We start from the raw sequence: 15,030 nt of genomic DNA, 5'->3' as shown, positions 1-15,030 counted from the left end.
AGGTGCAATAATACAATGCAAGTGCCCATATGTAATAAAAGACACTAAAGGTGGCCATACACGGGCCGATAAAAGCTGCCGACAGACCGTGTCGGCAGCTTATTGGCCCGTGTATGGGGGCCCCCGACGGGCTTCCCCGATCGAGATCTGGCCGAAAGTCGGCCAGATCTCGATCGGATGGGATTAAAAATCCCGTCGGATCGCGGCCGCATCTGTTCGTTGATGCGGTCCCGCGATCCGACCGCCCGTTTGGCGAACGCTAGGATCCGATCGTTGGGCCCTAGGGCCCACGATCGGGTCAGCCCGATATTGCCCACCTCAAGGTGGGCATATCGGAGGGAGATCCGCTCGTTTGGCGACATCGCCAAACGAGCGGATCTATCCGTGTATGGCCACCTTAAGCAGAAACCCATAGTAACCAACAAGCTGTTTGCTTTCAAACTGGTGACCCTGTAAATTCTACCTGCTGATTGGTTGCTATGGGTTATGGCTGCTGGGCAAATTTAGTGCCTTTTATTACATAACCCAATTATGTTTTATTGCCATTGTGACCAATGTGAACACTAATTGCATTGCATAATCATACAATGATTTGCATTTTCATAGCAAATGTTAATTTATTTTTTTTATTAATTGCATTTGCATTGCTTGTTGTGCCAGTAAAACATTACCCAATTTGCATTTGTCTGAATGTATATTTTCTGCTAATTTATGGTTTCATGGGCTCAACTTACTTTTTGCAGCTTTTGTCATACATAAAATGTAGGACGTGCACCCGGTCCCCCTGCTGCCCTCTCCCTCCAGAATTATTCACCAGCTCCCTCCAAACATGCACGGCAAACTTTCTACTGCCTCCCACAATAAGCTATGACACAGCTCTGGTGGGACTCAAGGGGGTGAGTGTCCAAGTGTAATCGCATCACCTGCACCCCTGGTAGTTAAGACAATGCACTTGTGCTTTGTGGCATGGAAATTCATCATCTAACAGTGGTCAGTTCAGTAAAGCAAAATGAACACCTGTTGTCTGACAGTGGTAATACAGGAAAATGGCTTATTCTGTTTGTGATTTGTTGTTGGGTTCATCACCAATGATCCTTAGTGCCCCAGTTGGACCCCTGGACTAAACCCTCCCCAATAAGAAAACCCCCATTTACCCGTAACGTTCTGTATCCTAAACCGAGAGCTAACTCCAAGGTTCCGGTCACGGCTCACTCTTCTGCCTATAGCAGCCGCCTTTGGCTATGGGAGGAGCCCTCTGCTACTCAGATGCTGCTAGGTCTTATTGTGGGAGTACCAGGGAGAGAGTTCTGGGCAAGCACGGGAACTGAATGTAACGAGATAGAATGTAGGAACAATCAGCGAGGCGTGAACAGGCAGGGTCAATACCAGACAGGCAGCGCAGCACCAAATGGAATTCAGGCGCAAGGTCGGGGTCACAGGCCAAGGTCATACACAGATAAGCTGTGCAGCACCAATCAGGATCCGAAGAGTAGACAAAACAGGCAAAGGTCAGTTCAGGCAGCAGGAAGAGTCAGGGTCAGACAAGGGTCAAACACAGAATCTTAGACAGACTAGAGCACCCAGGAACCAGAAATGAACCATTAAGTTGAGCAATGTGAAAATGGCAGTGGCGCTCCGAATAAGGCTGAAAATAGCCGAGCGCCGTGCACACCCGGAAGCAGCTATTCGACGTGTTGATGAGCAGAAGAAGGCAGACAGCATCCCCGCAGTGAGTGGCGCCGGACCTCCCCGCCACCCCACTAGACCAACAGGTACCCTTTCACTACCCTAGATAGTCCCCCCTCCCTGCTTTCTTCCCGCATAGTAAATTATTCCAGAAAGTGTCCCTGAATATTATGCTCACTTAGGAGAAAGCAGGGAGGGGGGACTATCTAGGGTAGTAGATTTGGCTTTTTCTTATTGGGGGTTTAAGTTCTCCTTTAAGAGGGGATTGGATGATTTTTTGGACAAGCATAATATCATAGACTATGCTAAAATCTACATATAGTATAGAGATTGGTATATACAGTTCATGTGAGTGGATGTGTGTACGTGCAGGGGTTCAATGTGATGGACTTTTGTCTTTTTTAGTCATTTTTCAACCCATCTCTAATATGGTCCACTTTTGTTAATAATGTGTAAATAGGAACCCCCATTATTAATTAGGAGTGTGATACATTCCTGGGGTCAGTTGCACAGAGGCTCTGCACTGGAGGTTCTGTGATAAAAATGGATCCCTAGATGTAATATTATAAGCACATTTATGTCCTGTAATAAGTGAAGCTCAATAACGATCCACAACCTGCTAAGAAACTTGCTGACAATTTAACCTCAAAAACCTCCCTCCTCCCCAGTCTCTCTCTCTCTCTCTCTAAAAAGCTGCAAAAGCAGGTGGCGGGGGAGGATCTAGCCCACAGATTGAAACCAAGCTTCAGGAGACCCTGTATTTTTAAAATAAATGCACTTGCATATTTATTGAATTACTTAGACAGGGGACCAGGGAATGTGCATTGATTAATTGGCCAGGTCAGTAGCACTTCCATTGTACTTAAACATATTAAGTACAATAATTATAATTTAGCCTTAGGAGTGCACCAACAACCCCTCTTTTTTGTATTTGACAATTTAACCTCACATTATAGATTTCCACTAATTTGACAGCACCTACGTTAAAGAAATACTGTATTTCCTATACCTATAACGCCCTTTCCTCCACCTTTACCTAATGTAATCCTGTTTTTATATTAAACTAATTTAATATAAATAATATACACATATATATATATTAGTTCTGGAATAACACTGGAATTCTGGGAAATACATTTGCATTGTGACTAAAAAATAAATGGTGAATTGTGTGCAAATTTTGCCTTTCTGCATGTATATTTATGTATGTAGAAATACATCCAACCCTGGCAAAAAAAACCATGACCTTCTGTCTATATAATGTAAAGAAGTTATTTGATATGTACTGGGATTTGGTAATATTTGAAAATGATGCCAGATGCTCATTAACCAACTAGTAGTCTAGAATCAGGAAATGCTTCTCCTTTTTTTATAATGCTCTTGCTGCTGTAAATGAGATTATTGTGAAAACCTTGGAAACGAAATTCAAAACACACAAATACATAAAACATTTAACTCAATCGTTACTGAAATGGCTTCCAATGAGTTAAATCAAAGGCACCAATTTTACCCTCTACATTCAGATATGCCATTTGCTGCTTATGTATGTGCATAAAGCATAAAGCATAAAGCAAATGTTGATCTCCTGCCCTCCTACCACCTCTATACTGGCTCACTGGCAGCATTACTTATTGTTGTAGATAACTTAGTAATAAGTGATATTGTTGGTACAATGGGATTCACTACCAGTGCTGGACTGGCCTGCCAGTGTACCAGAGATCTCTCGGGGGGGTGGGGTATATACCTTCTGGGAAAATTCTCATTAGCCAATTCTTATATCCACCATAAACATATGTAACCAACCCATTTGGCTCTGTCTCCATCCAATTGACTGTGACTATGGCCCTGGATGCTACGACCTCTGGAAGGCCCAGTCTAATGCTGTCCTGTACCAATGGGAGAAGCAGCTGGTAATGCAAGTACAGTAATAAGGTCCAGGAATAAGAGACAGGGCTCGGAATAAATATGGGCAGTGGGAACTTAGTGAGATAAAACTGTACTTGCCACTTGCCAATATTAAAGGGATACTGTCATGGGAAAAAATTCTTTTTTCAAAACACATCAGTTAATAGTGCTGCTACAGCAGAATTTTGCACTGAAATCCATTTCTCAAAAGAGCAAACAGATTTTTGTATATTCAATTTTGAAATCTGACATGGGGCTAGACATTTTGTCAATTTCCCAGCTGCCCCAAGTCATGTGCTCTGATAAACTTCAATCACTCTTTACTGCTGTACTGCAAGTTGGAGTGATATCACCCCCTCCCTTCCCCCCCAGCAGCCAAACAACAGAACAATGGGAAGGTAACCAGATAGCAGCTCCCTAACACAAGATAACAGCTGCCTGGTAGATCTAAGAACAACACTCAATAGTAAAAACCCATGTCCCAAGTCACATGACTGGGGGCAGCTGGGAAATAGACAAAATGTCGAGCCCCATGTCAGATTTCAAAATTGAATATAAAAAAATCTGTTTGCTCTTTTGTGAAATGGATTTCAGTGTAGAATTCTGCTGGAGTAGCACTATTAACTGAAGTGTTTTGAAAACAAACATGTTTTCTGATGACAGGATCCCTTTAACAATGTATAGAGTCAGGGGTTCTGCAAAGTGAATTATTACACTGTGGCATTCCTTGTGCTTAGATCCGTTTTGCACAAAATTGTTAGGAACTGTAACACCAAAAAAGAAAGTGTTTTAAAGTAAATGTATTGTTGCACTGCATTGGTAACACTGGCATATTCGCTTAAGGAACACAGGACACACTGCAGACAACAGATACTCGCTGTAGTATACAATGAGACTCCAGTATTTATCTGTTATCTACTGTGTATCCTCTGCTTGCATGGCTGCTCCATAGCCCGTGGCTTTTATTTGAACAGACAAGGCAGGTGTAAATATATATACAAGTGCGAGGGACATGTTTAGTAACTTAATGGATGGTGTCAATATGAGCAACAATTTTTTCCATTTTTGCATGAGCGCAATTGTGGCTGTGTTTATAATTAAGTCCTTCGGTTCATCTCCCCTTTGTTCTCTTTCCCGTCCCTCTAGAAACAACTGATATTTATGGTATGAAACTTAGGAACCTCTCGTTATTTGTACACAAAAAGAAGCAGAAAGATTGCCGGTGCACAGTTGGCGTTTACAAATAATTATTATAAAAAATGAGGTGTTAGTACTACACTTTGGCCAAAATATGCCACGTCAAGCTCCTCATTGTACATGAGTCCTACACTGTCCATTAGTATATATATATATAATAAGTCTGTAGTGCATTTAAAATCAAGCCCCCCAGCAACCAAAGAAGTAAGACCATATAGTGCACTTAACTCTCATTATTTCCCTGGCCTAGTGAATAATAAGATAATGTTCTGTATATTTGTATATTAGCGTGACTGCCTTTAGGTAGAAGGTACTCTTTATTTCTATGATATCCTGACAGCTTGGAAGCCTCACACTGTATTGTGACTCAGGCTGCCTTTTTGGAGCAGGAAGTCAATATGTTGTAGGATGAATAATCACCACCATTAATAACAGTCCAAGGAAATGGGAATTAGGGAAATGAAATCATCACCATAGGAAACTCACATAAGAAGGTTAGCTACAAAGATAGGCTACAGGAAAAAAATATGTCAGCAGTGGCCAAGAACACATGGGGGCAGATTTCATATTTTTTCATATTTCAAATGAAAAAAAAAAAATCTAACTTCGAGCTATTTTCTGTGTACTTCAACTAGGAAATAGTCCAAATTCAATTTGAATTTGAAAAAAATTCAAAAATTCGAATATCGAAATTTATCATGTACTGTCTCTTTAAAAATTCTACTTTGACCATTCGCCATCTAAAACCTGCCGAAACGCTGTTTTAGCCTATGGGGGACCTCCTAGAACCTATTTGGGTCAATTGCTGGACTTTGAAAAATTGAAGGTTTTTTTTGGGAAAAACTTTGAATCGAATTCGGTTGAATGCACTATTCCTTCTATTCGTACGATTCGAATTCGGCCGAACACAGACCTATTTGATCGGAAGCGGACCTATTCATCAAAAAAAGACTTCAACTTAATTTCGGTTGGTCTTTTTGTAATTTAATTTCTATGTTTTTTCAATTCAAAATTCGACCTTTGATAAATATGCCCCATGGTGTAGCGCTGCCTCTGATCACTCCTAATATATTTCATATTTAATAAACCCCAAACTGTACCCAGTTGCTCACAGAAATCACTCCATGCACAATACTAACAGGCCCAGAGAAAAAGCAGCAGAGGCAAATGGCTAAGGCCCTAGTACCCCCTCAGTTGTTCCTTTCACACGTTTCTTCTGCACCTGGAATGGAAGAGGCTGAGAGGCTGTAGCAAGGAATTCCAGAGACAGACAGAAGCTCAAGAGAAATCTGACAGTTGATAACAGTGAGGTTGCAGAGCAAAATGTCAGAAGCAGAGAATAAAGAACATGAATAATTAGTTTAGTGAGTAGAGCTGGTGTGTTAAGGGCCTTGAATGTTAAAGGGGTGGTTCACCTTCAAGTTAACTTTTAGTATGTTATAGAATGGCCAGTTCTAACCAACTTTTCAATTGGTCTTATTTATTTATAGTTTTTGAATTAATTGCCTTCTTCTTCTTCTAACTCCCTCCAGCTTTCAAACGGTGGTCACTGACCCGGGTGACCCCATTTAAACAACAAATGCTACAAATATATTGTTATTGCTACTTTTTATTTCTCATCTTTCTATTCGGGCCCCTCCTTTTCATATTCCAGTCTTTTCATTTAAATCAATGCATGGTTGTGAGGGTCATTTGCAATTTTAGCAATCTGGTTGCTAGGATGCAAACTGGAGAGCTGCTGAATAAAAAGCTAAATAACTCAAAAGCCACAAATAATAAAAAATGAGAACCAATTGCAAATTGTCTCAGAATATCCCTCTCTACATCACATTACAAGTTAATTTAAAGGTGAAGAACCCCTTTAAGGTGTCAGTTCAATCTAAGAAGAAATCGAGGGTCAGTGAATGAATTTCCATTGGGTTAGAGCAGATATGAACAAGGGTTTAGATTAATGGCTGGTATAAAGACCCACTAGTTATTGCTCTGATATCCAGTGAAAATCAGTTAAGAACACTGAGCCATTTCTATTTCTAAATAAAATCTATTTCCATAATACGGGTTGTTTTTTTTGGTCTCAAAGCAGAATTTCCAGCAATATCAGCACTGAACTTCCAGGCTCAACTCACTTAGATACTAAGGGGAAGCAACGTGATTTCCAATTGCATCCAAAAGAGCTGGGCCTGGATATTCACTGTTTATACCTAAGTCCTGGGGATGACATGGGCATGAGTTTTTCGGTATCTGTATCCCTTTAATAGAATTACACATGTTGTGTTTGACTGTGGTTATTGTTACGAAAAACACAGAAGGAGGATATTTTGTAGTAGAATTGCTCTGTTGCTAATTTAACTTTGCTAAATAGGGTCATTTTTCCAGTTGTAGACCCCCCTGTCCTTCATCTGGGAATCATCCAGGTTGCAGCTACTTAATGAGCCCGTCTGGAATAGATTATGGGGGCCATATAGATGTTATAGATGTTTCCTGATTGCTGTATTAGTAGTGTATTGTATTAATGATGAGCACATGATGTCACACAAGTCACAACAAGCAAGTGTTCTATGTGCTGCATTACAGAGGTGCTAGATCTATCTTACTATCATTTCTACAATGTATTTACTAAACACTATGGGGCTTATTTCTTAAACTCCGTATGGCAAAAACCTGAAAAATTTGTGTTTTTTACTGTAAAATCCAAATTTTTTAGTGGAAAAAAACAAACACGAATTTTTCAGGATTTATTATACCCAGAGGATGGAAAAAGTCCAAATACGAAAATCCGGCATCTCAGAACTGCCCAAGTTGTATCTAAGTCAATGGGAGACGTCCCGAAGATATCTTGATCTGCACTGGGTTTTGTGCAGTAATCAGAAGTTTTTGTGGTTTTCAGGCAAAAATCTGAAAAAAATCTTCGGGAGTAAAATCAGAAAAAATTGTGCAATTTGTTTGTTTGGGGGGGTTTCTGCACAGGAAATTTTCGAGAAAATGTATTGATAAATAAGGGGAAAAAACATGTGCGGATTTGGTCTGAGTCGTTTTCAGAAAATTATGAGATAAATTGTGACTGATAAATGGGCCTCCCAATATATATAATGTATATGTATATGTCCTGGCTACTCCTACAACAATGAGGTTTCATAGCTTCATATTACGTTTAACAGAAAGGGTGAATGACATTGTCCTGGCTGCATTAACAGAGCAATATAAGCAGTAGCAACACAAGCAGTATGGGAGCTCCCACTTGTAACATTACAGCAAGTTATTTGCATTTAAACAACCAGCAGAACTGACCAACTTTTAATTCAGTTTATTTGCTAAATAATCACCAATGTGTAGTTTCAGTACATCTATAAAGGTGAACGACCCCAAGCCCTACTATGGAGTCTGACGATCACTGCAAATCACCTCTAAATAAATATAAAAGTTCTTGCCGTGTAACAGTAAATCTCAGCATAAATATAAGCAGGACTTGGAAGAATCAATGTTGATGTGACAGGTCTCAGCAGATAAGAATTAGTCAATTTTCTTGGCCAGCCTTTATCATTAGCGGGATTATCAAATACGTTTGGAATGAGACAGTCTAGACAGGTTCCTGGAGATACAGAAGAGGATGTGCTGAAGGTAAGACTATTAGAAAGGAGTGACGGAACCTTGATGGAGTTCATGTTACGGATGCAGCACGTTGTAAACAGTTAGTGGCAAATACAAGACCAGCTTTAGCCCAGGGCAGGAAGGATCATTTCCAGCAAGTTGCAAGAATATTACTACATAACAGACTGTGTGAATTGACTGGAATAGAAGATATCACCATTCTGATACACACATAGGCCCAGCAATTTTTAGCTTTTTAGCACCAGACAGCCATAAGCAGAAAAGGAAAAAGATTCTGCCATTCTATTATAAGAATGCCGTAATAAAGCAGGACTAAAGTATGGCCAGGGGCTTTGATTTCTAAGATTCTAAAACTAGTCACACTATATGTAGGTGAAGGAGTAGGCGGAAGGTAGAGGCGCTTACTAGTTTGTCGTTGGTAACCAGGAAACCGTTATCTAACAAATCTATTATTTGTAAATGTCCTTATCCTGCTCCTCCAATGTATTAGGGTCTAGATTGTATATGAAATGCAATGTTGTGCTTCTTTCATCCATGGAAGGTGAATCTGGCGCACAGGGGTGGATTGCTGCTCAATTTCCACCCACGGCTTATCGTCTAAATTATGGGCCCAATCCATGTTTTATTCAAATAAACCCAAGGTCATCCACACTTATGATATTTCTTCTAATTCCTAATATAAGGAATGCTAATGTACCCCAAAAGCATACTATACTAGAGTGTATCCACTTAACTAAAGCGGGCTGATAAAAGCTGCAGATTTTGGAAGTAAGTTGGAAGCTTATTGACCCATGAATTCCCACCAACAGGCCTGCCAGACCAATATCAGGGCAAAAACAATCTAACCCATTTCTCTGGAGACTGTTTTTTGGCATAGCTTTGCAAAAAAAAAAAAAAAAAGTTTTCAAATTCTGAAATCTGATCATGGTGCATATAACACATAAAGGGGACATTTAGTATTTATATTGACTCTTTATGCTTCTGGGACATGCAAATTTAGCTCAGTCCAGTAGTGCCAAGTTTGTAGAGAACTGGCTGCTTTCTGATTGGTCAGTATCACTCCTTAGCAGCACATTCATGGATGCAGCAAAGTCTGTCTCTTGCCTAATGCTCTCTAACCCCATGAGTAAAGGCAAGGTGTTAACTTCATATTGAGTGTAAGCTCTTTTGAGCAGGACCCTCTTCACCTTTGTAGCGGTTATTGGTTTATGTAATTCTGTATGTTCTTTGTATAAACACATTTATTTTACAGCACTGCGGAATATGTTGGTGCTCTAAAAATACATGTTAATAATAATAAATGAATGAAATTCATAGTGGGGGCAACCCCTAGATTTTGACATCTTTAGGGAACCATTATACTTCCAGCTCTCTATTCTTCATTGTCTTAAACAGGGTCCCCTGGAAAAAAGTTTTCAAGTTCCTGGATCAGCTTTGTGGCCCAAAATGAGCTTATTATTTATGATAAACCATAGCCAACACCCGAGCTTGACTACCTAATAAACTTCAATTCCAGGCCCTGGCTCATTTTAAGGACTAGAATGAGAGGAGGCAATCTGTGTTATATCTGGATAATTCAAACATAATGGGGGAATGTCAGAGTATGCAGTGTCTTAGCAAAGCCAATTATCAGTATTGTCTATTTCTTAGCCGTGAAAAGTAGCTGCTACTAGTAGCTCTGTGTGTCTTTACCCCTAGGCAGATTTTATATAGACATTAAAGGTTGAACTCTAGATTATTAAACAAGGGATATTGGGCTGTATACACAGCTGTGTGTTTGTCCCCATGAAAACAAAACATTTTGCAACTAAGAACTCAATTATTTAGTGGTTACATTAAGCTAATTTAGCAGGCAGCAAAATGTCTCCAGCATCAGGTTATCAAATCGCACAAGGGGATTTTTTTTTCTCACTGAACGTTTTACAAAAATACCCAAGTTGTGAAAAGACAATGTTGCCTTGCCAAAAATATTCAGTTTCTATTATAGGTACAGGCATTTCCCTAATTCAGGTCAGTTCTCTTGTGGAGTAACAAAATAAGTGAATGAAGGGGCAGCATTTATATGACCATGAGTAGAATGCCCCGTTAGCCATTGCACTTCATTTGTTTGAAAGCCATAGAAATAGAAATCAATAGTTTTCAAAATCCATGTCCGTAATCATGGGACTTTAAAGTAGAATCGTGAATAAATAAATATATAATATATATATGTCCTTGCAGCTTATCCCTGATGAATACACTCCCCAGCAACTGCTATGGGTTGCCTTTTGATTGGGCAAATACTTTAAATTTCTACTTAGTCATAGGCTAGAGTTTATGAGCCATTTAGCCCTAAGTCATAGGGCCTATGACTAAGGTCCCCTTGTAGGCACATTATGTTAAAGGAGAAGGAAAGCTACCAAGGCAGTTTATTGCCAATAGATTAGCCACAATAGTGCAAGCTAGAACACTATATTTATTCTGCAGAATGCTTTTCCATAACTGAGTAAACATATCTAGACCCTGTCTCGGTTTAGTAAAGCAGCTGTAATATTAGCTTGCTGTTACATCACTTCCTGCCTGAGTCTCTCCCTGCTCACAGATTACAGCAGGAAGAGGGGAGGAGCAAACTGAGCATGCTCAAGCCCTAGCCCTGGAGGTTTATGCTGAAAACAGGAAGTCTGATACAGAAGCCCATGTGTACACAATAGAAGGAAAGAAGTGCTGTGTTTCTTTTGACAGAGGACTCAGAGCAGCATTACTTTGAGGGTTTACTGGTGTATTTATATAGACCTTTCTGATAAAGCTTACTTAGTTTTAAACTTCCCTTCTCCTTTAAAGGGTGTGGAAACGTTTTAATACAGCATCTATTTACTAAGGTCCTGATTGTACCGAATTGTTTAATGCAAGATTGTAATGAGACAAAACAAGGAAACAGAAAAGGCACAAGAATGAATCACAATCATGTTCCTTAGGAGGGAGGCATGGAGAAGAAATACACGGCTCTACTGTATTTAAAAAAAGATGGCACATTTATTGCTACATAAATGTTATATACATATTGTGTTTCTGTTACATTGACAGAAATGTTTGAACTTCTTGCTGCTGGTTGAAGAGAGTTATCAACAATACGTTGACTGACACAGGGTACAAATCTGCAAGAGACCAACAATGGAAACCGGAGGAACAAGATGATAAAGCAATTCATCTTGGACGATTAGCTCTTACAATACTCCATAGGTACTACACGGTTGCTAGGACCCTACTATGTTCTTATAATGCTATTGTAAATTTCTGATATAAATGAACAGGTTATGGTAAATAACCCTACATTTTTACTACCTAATATAGTAAAATAAAGTAAGAAACTTTTTTACTGAAAACTTTTTCGATTTCAAAAATCTAGAAAGAGTAATATTTAGAATCCAAGAAATTTTCTTACAAGATTATTGTATAAAAGACTAACTACAGTGAAAAATAAGCCAAATGTTTTTTTCTTTCTATTTTATGAAGAGAAGCGTTTGGGCATACGGCAACGTCTAATATAGCAACGAGAAAAATAGAAACAAAAGAAAACAAAACAAAAAAAATGAAGGAAAAGAAGAGACGGGTATAAAGGAAAAAAGGTCAGGCAGTGGCAAGTGATCAATCATATGCAACAACGTTTGTTTAGTTGATAAATACTGGAATAAAGAACAAGGCCACAGATATAGTCCCATGATAACTGATATTTAGAAGCAACTGGAATTAATCCACTAACCTCACCATTATTCCCGGGATCGGCCACGATATGATTTAAGGTTCCCAAAATGATATATACAGTATATTTTGTTCTCTTTAGAGTTATCTTCATTTTGTTCAGACCATAAGAAATGATTTCTACCCTTCCATGCTCATAGTAGTGGAAGACGGCTTACAGTGACATTCACGGTGTTTGTATAGACGCCAATACGTGAATATGGTTCCAGAGTATCAGGATTGGGATGTTAACGAGGGGCGTTTGTTGAATCCTACACTGAATCGCCATTTCAATTGATAAAGCGCTGACATTGCCCTCGTTTCATTCTGACATTATCTCATACCTACGTGTTGTTCTAACTTAAGCCTATGATTAACTGTTTGTAACACGAAACGCGTAAGGTTGTGGAGACAATAAACTCGGTTTTCACTTTGAACTAACTGCCTGGTGGAAGTTTGCCTTTATTGAGTGCCTGCTACAAAGAATTTTCGGTTTGTCCGCTCCCCCAGCTGAGGGCTCAGGGCGGTGCAAATAATCACTCTCTACCTGAAGACCCTAACCTCAGATTTATTGTTGTTCTAACTTTACCTGCTATCGTAAATAGTCACAGTAATTACTAGAGATGCACCGAATTCACTATTTTGGATTCGGCCGAACCCCCGAATCCTTCGCGTGAAACATTCGTCTAACAACCGAACCAAATCCTAATACCGAACCAAATCCTAATTTGCATATGGGTGGGAAGGGGAAAACATTTTGTGACAAAAGTTGAGTGATTTCCCTCCTCACCCCAGTGTCGGGACTGGCCCACAGGGATACCAGGAAAAGTCCCGGTGGGCCCAGGTGTCAGTGGACCCTCATGCTGCTAAACATTTGGCCTATTTCATGGCCATTCCCTATTTCTATGAGAAAAAGAGACTCAATAGATGGAATAATCGATTATAATATGTAAAGAAAGGAGACTAGGAGAATAGAGGTTGAGTGAGGAAAGGAAGAATAATAGTAGTGAGAGTGGCCCCTGGTCTAAGGTTCTTGGGTGGGCCCCTGGTGTCCCAGTCCAACACTGTTTGTATATGCAAATTAGGATTCAGTTTCGATTTGGCCGGGCAGAAGGATACGGCCAAATCCGAATCCTGCTGAAAAAGGCCGAATCCTGAACTGAATCCTGGATTCGGTGCATCCCTGCAAAATCTCCTTTTGTGTTTCCTCACAGTGAACGCCTTATGTCCTCTATATGTAGCAGGTATTGCATAGAAACATTGCCCCAGGAGGCCTTACTATGAATCCCCTTTACAACACAGTGTTGAGAGGGAATAATATACCCCCCGTGTGATGTCACTTAATTGCTCCAGGCCTTTCTATAAGCATGGAGCGTGGAGCGTGGAAGGTTAGCTATGCCCATAACTGTTCAGATTACCAGAGACCAAAAATAACATTGAAATCAACAACAAAATCTATTCCAAAGTAATATTTTCCAGTAGATGGAAAACACTATTCATATGGCAACAGTAATGGAAAGGATTGGTAAAAGCCAATTCCCTTCCATTGTTAAGACACTAATAGGTTTGCTGGGAATGCTAAGGGACAATGGTTGCCTTTTATTCTCTGTATATGAACAGTTATACAAATGCTGCCATCAACTCAAATCTTCTCCACTTTCAGCCCAACTTTTTCCTTTTATACCTTTAGAACAGTTCCATAATAAATAAAATGTGTAGATACAATGCATTTGTCAATTTCGTTTAGGCACAAGGCAGAGACACTGACAGTCTGATTGTGCAGAAGCGACACCCGGCGTGTGATGTCATTCTATCCCCATCGCTACAGTTCAGCGTCTGATAGAAGGGTTTTGCTTCAGGCTATAGATTGCATTTTGGAGTTCTTGCTTCAAGTTCATTTGATTTCTCCCTCTTCATTTTCTTGTGATCCTGTCAGATTTGTGTCGTCAGTATCTTAGTTGTACGTTTCCTTGTGATGAGAGGTCACCTATATATATATATCCTATCAATAGCGCGGGAGACCTGCAGAGCAGAGACCAAGGTTAGAGCTCATTGCTGAATAAAGAGGCCTTTTCACGGCTGCCCAATGGCATATGAATAGCAAAGAATAAGGTTTACAGGACATTTGTTTGGGTCTTAATCAAGTTTGCTCTCTGCCACTAAAAAGTACTCAGATTTGATCTTTAAAGTGATACGGTCATGGAAAATACTGCTACTGTCAGTTAATAGTGCTACTCTAGCAGAATTCTGCACTGAAATCCAGTTCTCAGATCTCTAAAGAGCAAACTGATTTTCTTTATATTCAATTTTGAAATCTGACATGGGGCTAGACATATTGTGAGTTTCCCAGCTGCCCCCAGTCATGTGACTTGTGCCTGCACTTTAGGATGGCAGGCTGTTATTTCTCCTACTTAATGTAACTAAATCAGTCTCAGTGGGACTTGGCTTTTAATATTGAGTGTTGTTCCTACATCTACATGTTAGGGAGCTGCTATCTGCTTACCTTCCCATTGTTCTGTTGTTAGGCTGCTGGGGGGGTGGGGGTGGGAGGGGGGTGATATCACTCCAACTTGCAGTACAGCAGTAAAGTGTGACTGAAGTTTATGAGAGCACAAGTCATATGACTGGGGGCAGCTGGGAAACTGACAATATGTCTAGCCCCATGTCAGATTTCAAAATTGAATATAAAAAAAACAAAACTGTTTGCTTTTTTTAAAAATGGATTTCAGTGCAGAATTCCACTGGAGCAGCACTATTAACTGATGCAATTTGGGAAAAAAAAAGAAACATGTTTTCCCATGACAGGATCCCTTTAAAGGAAAAAGAAAACATTTGCAATGGTTAGGCCTCCTATTACTGATGTACTTTTGGAAACCTCTGGCAATAGGGCACTAAGAAATAACATAACTGAAAGGT

At 39.8% G+C, this 15,030-nt stretch overlaps 1 protein-coding gene across 8 annotated transcripts in view; it reads right to left on the bottom strand.

Annotated features, from left to right (window-relative positions):
* Positions 1 to 11,389: 11,389 nt before the first annotated feature.
* tcf12.S (transcription factor 12 (HTF4, helix-loop-helix transcription factors 4) S homeolog) overlaps positions 11,390 to 15,030 on the bottom strand; it is a 136,467-nt gene continuing 132,826 nt past the window's right edge. For all 8 annotated transcript variants that reach the window (XM_018255465.2, XM_018255467.2, XM_018255468.2 and 5 more), the window contains one exon: positions 11,390 to 14,136. The gene's annotated coding sequence lies outside the window, so the exon portion shown is untranslated. The remainder of the gene's footprint in view (positions 14,137 to 15,030) is intronic.

This window comes from Xenopus laevis, chromosome 3S (genome assembly GCF_017654675.1).
Source record: "Xenopus laevis strain J_2021 chromosome 3S, Xenopus_laevis_v10.1, whole genome shotgun sequence".
NCBI lineage: Eukaryota > Metazoa > Chordata > Amphibia > Anura > Pipidae > Xenopus > Xenopus laevis.
Note: the sequence above shows the minus strand (reverse complement) of the source record. Positions and strands in the feature narration are given on the sequence as shown.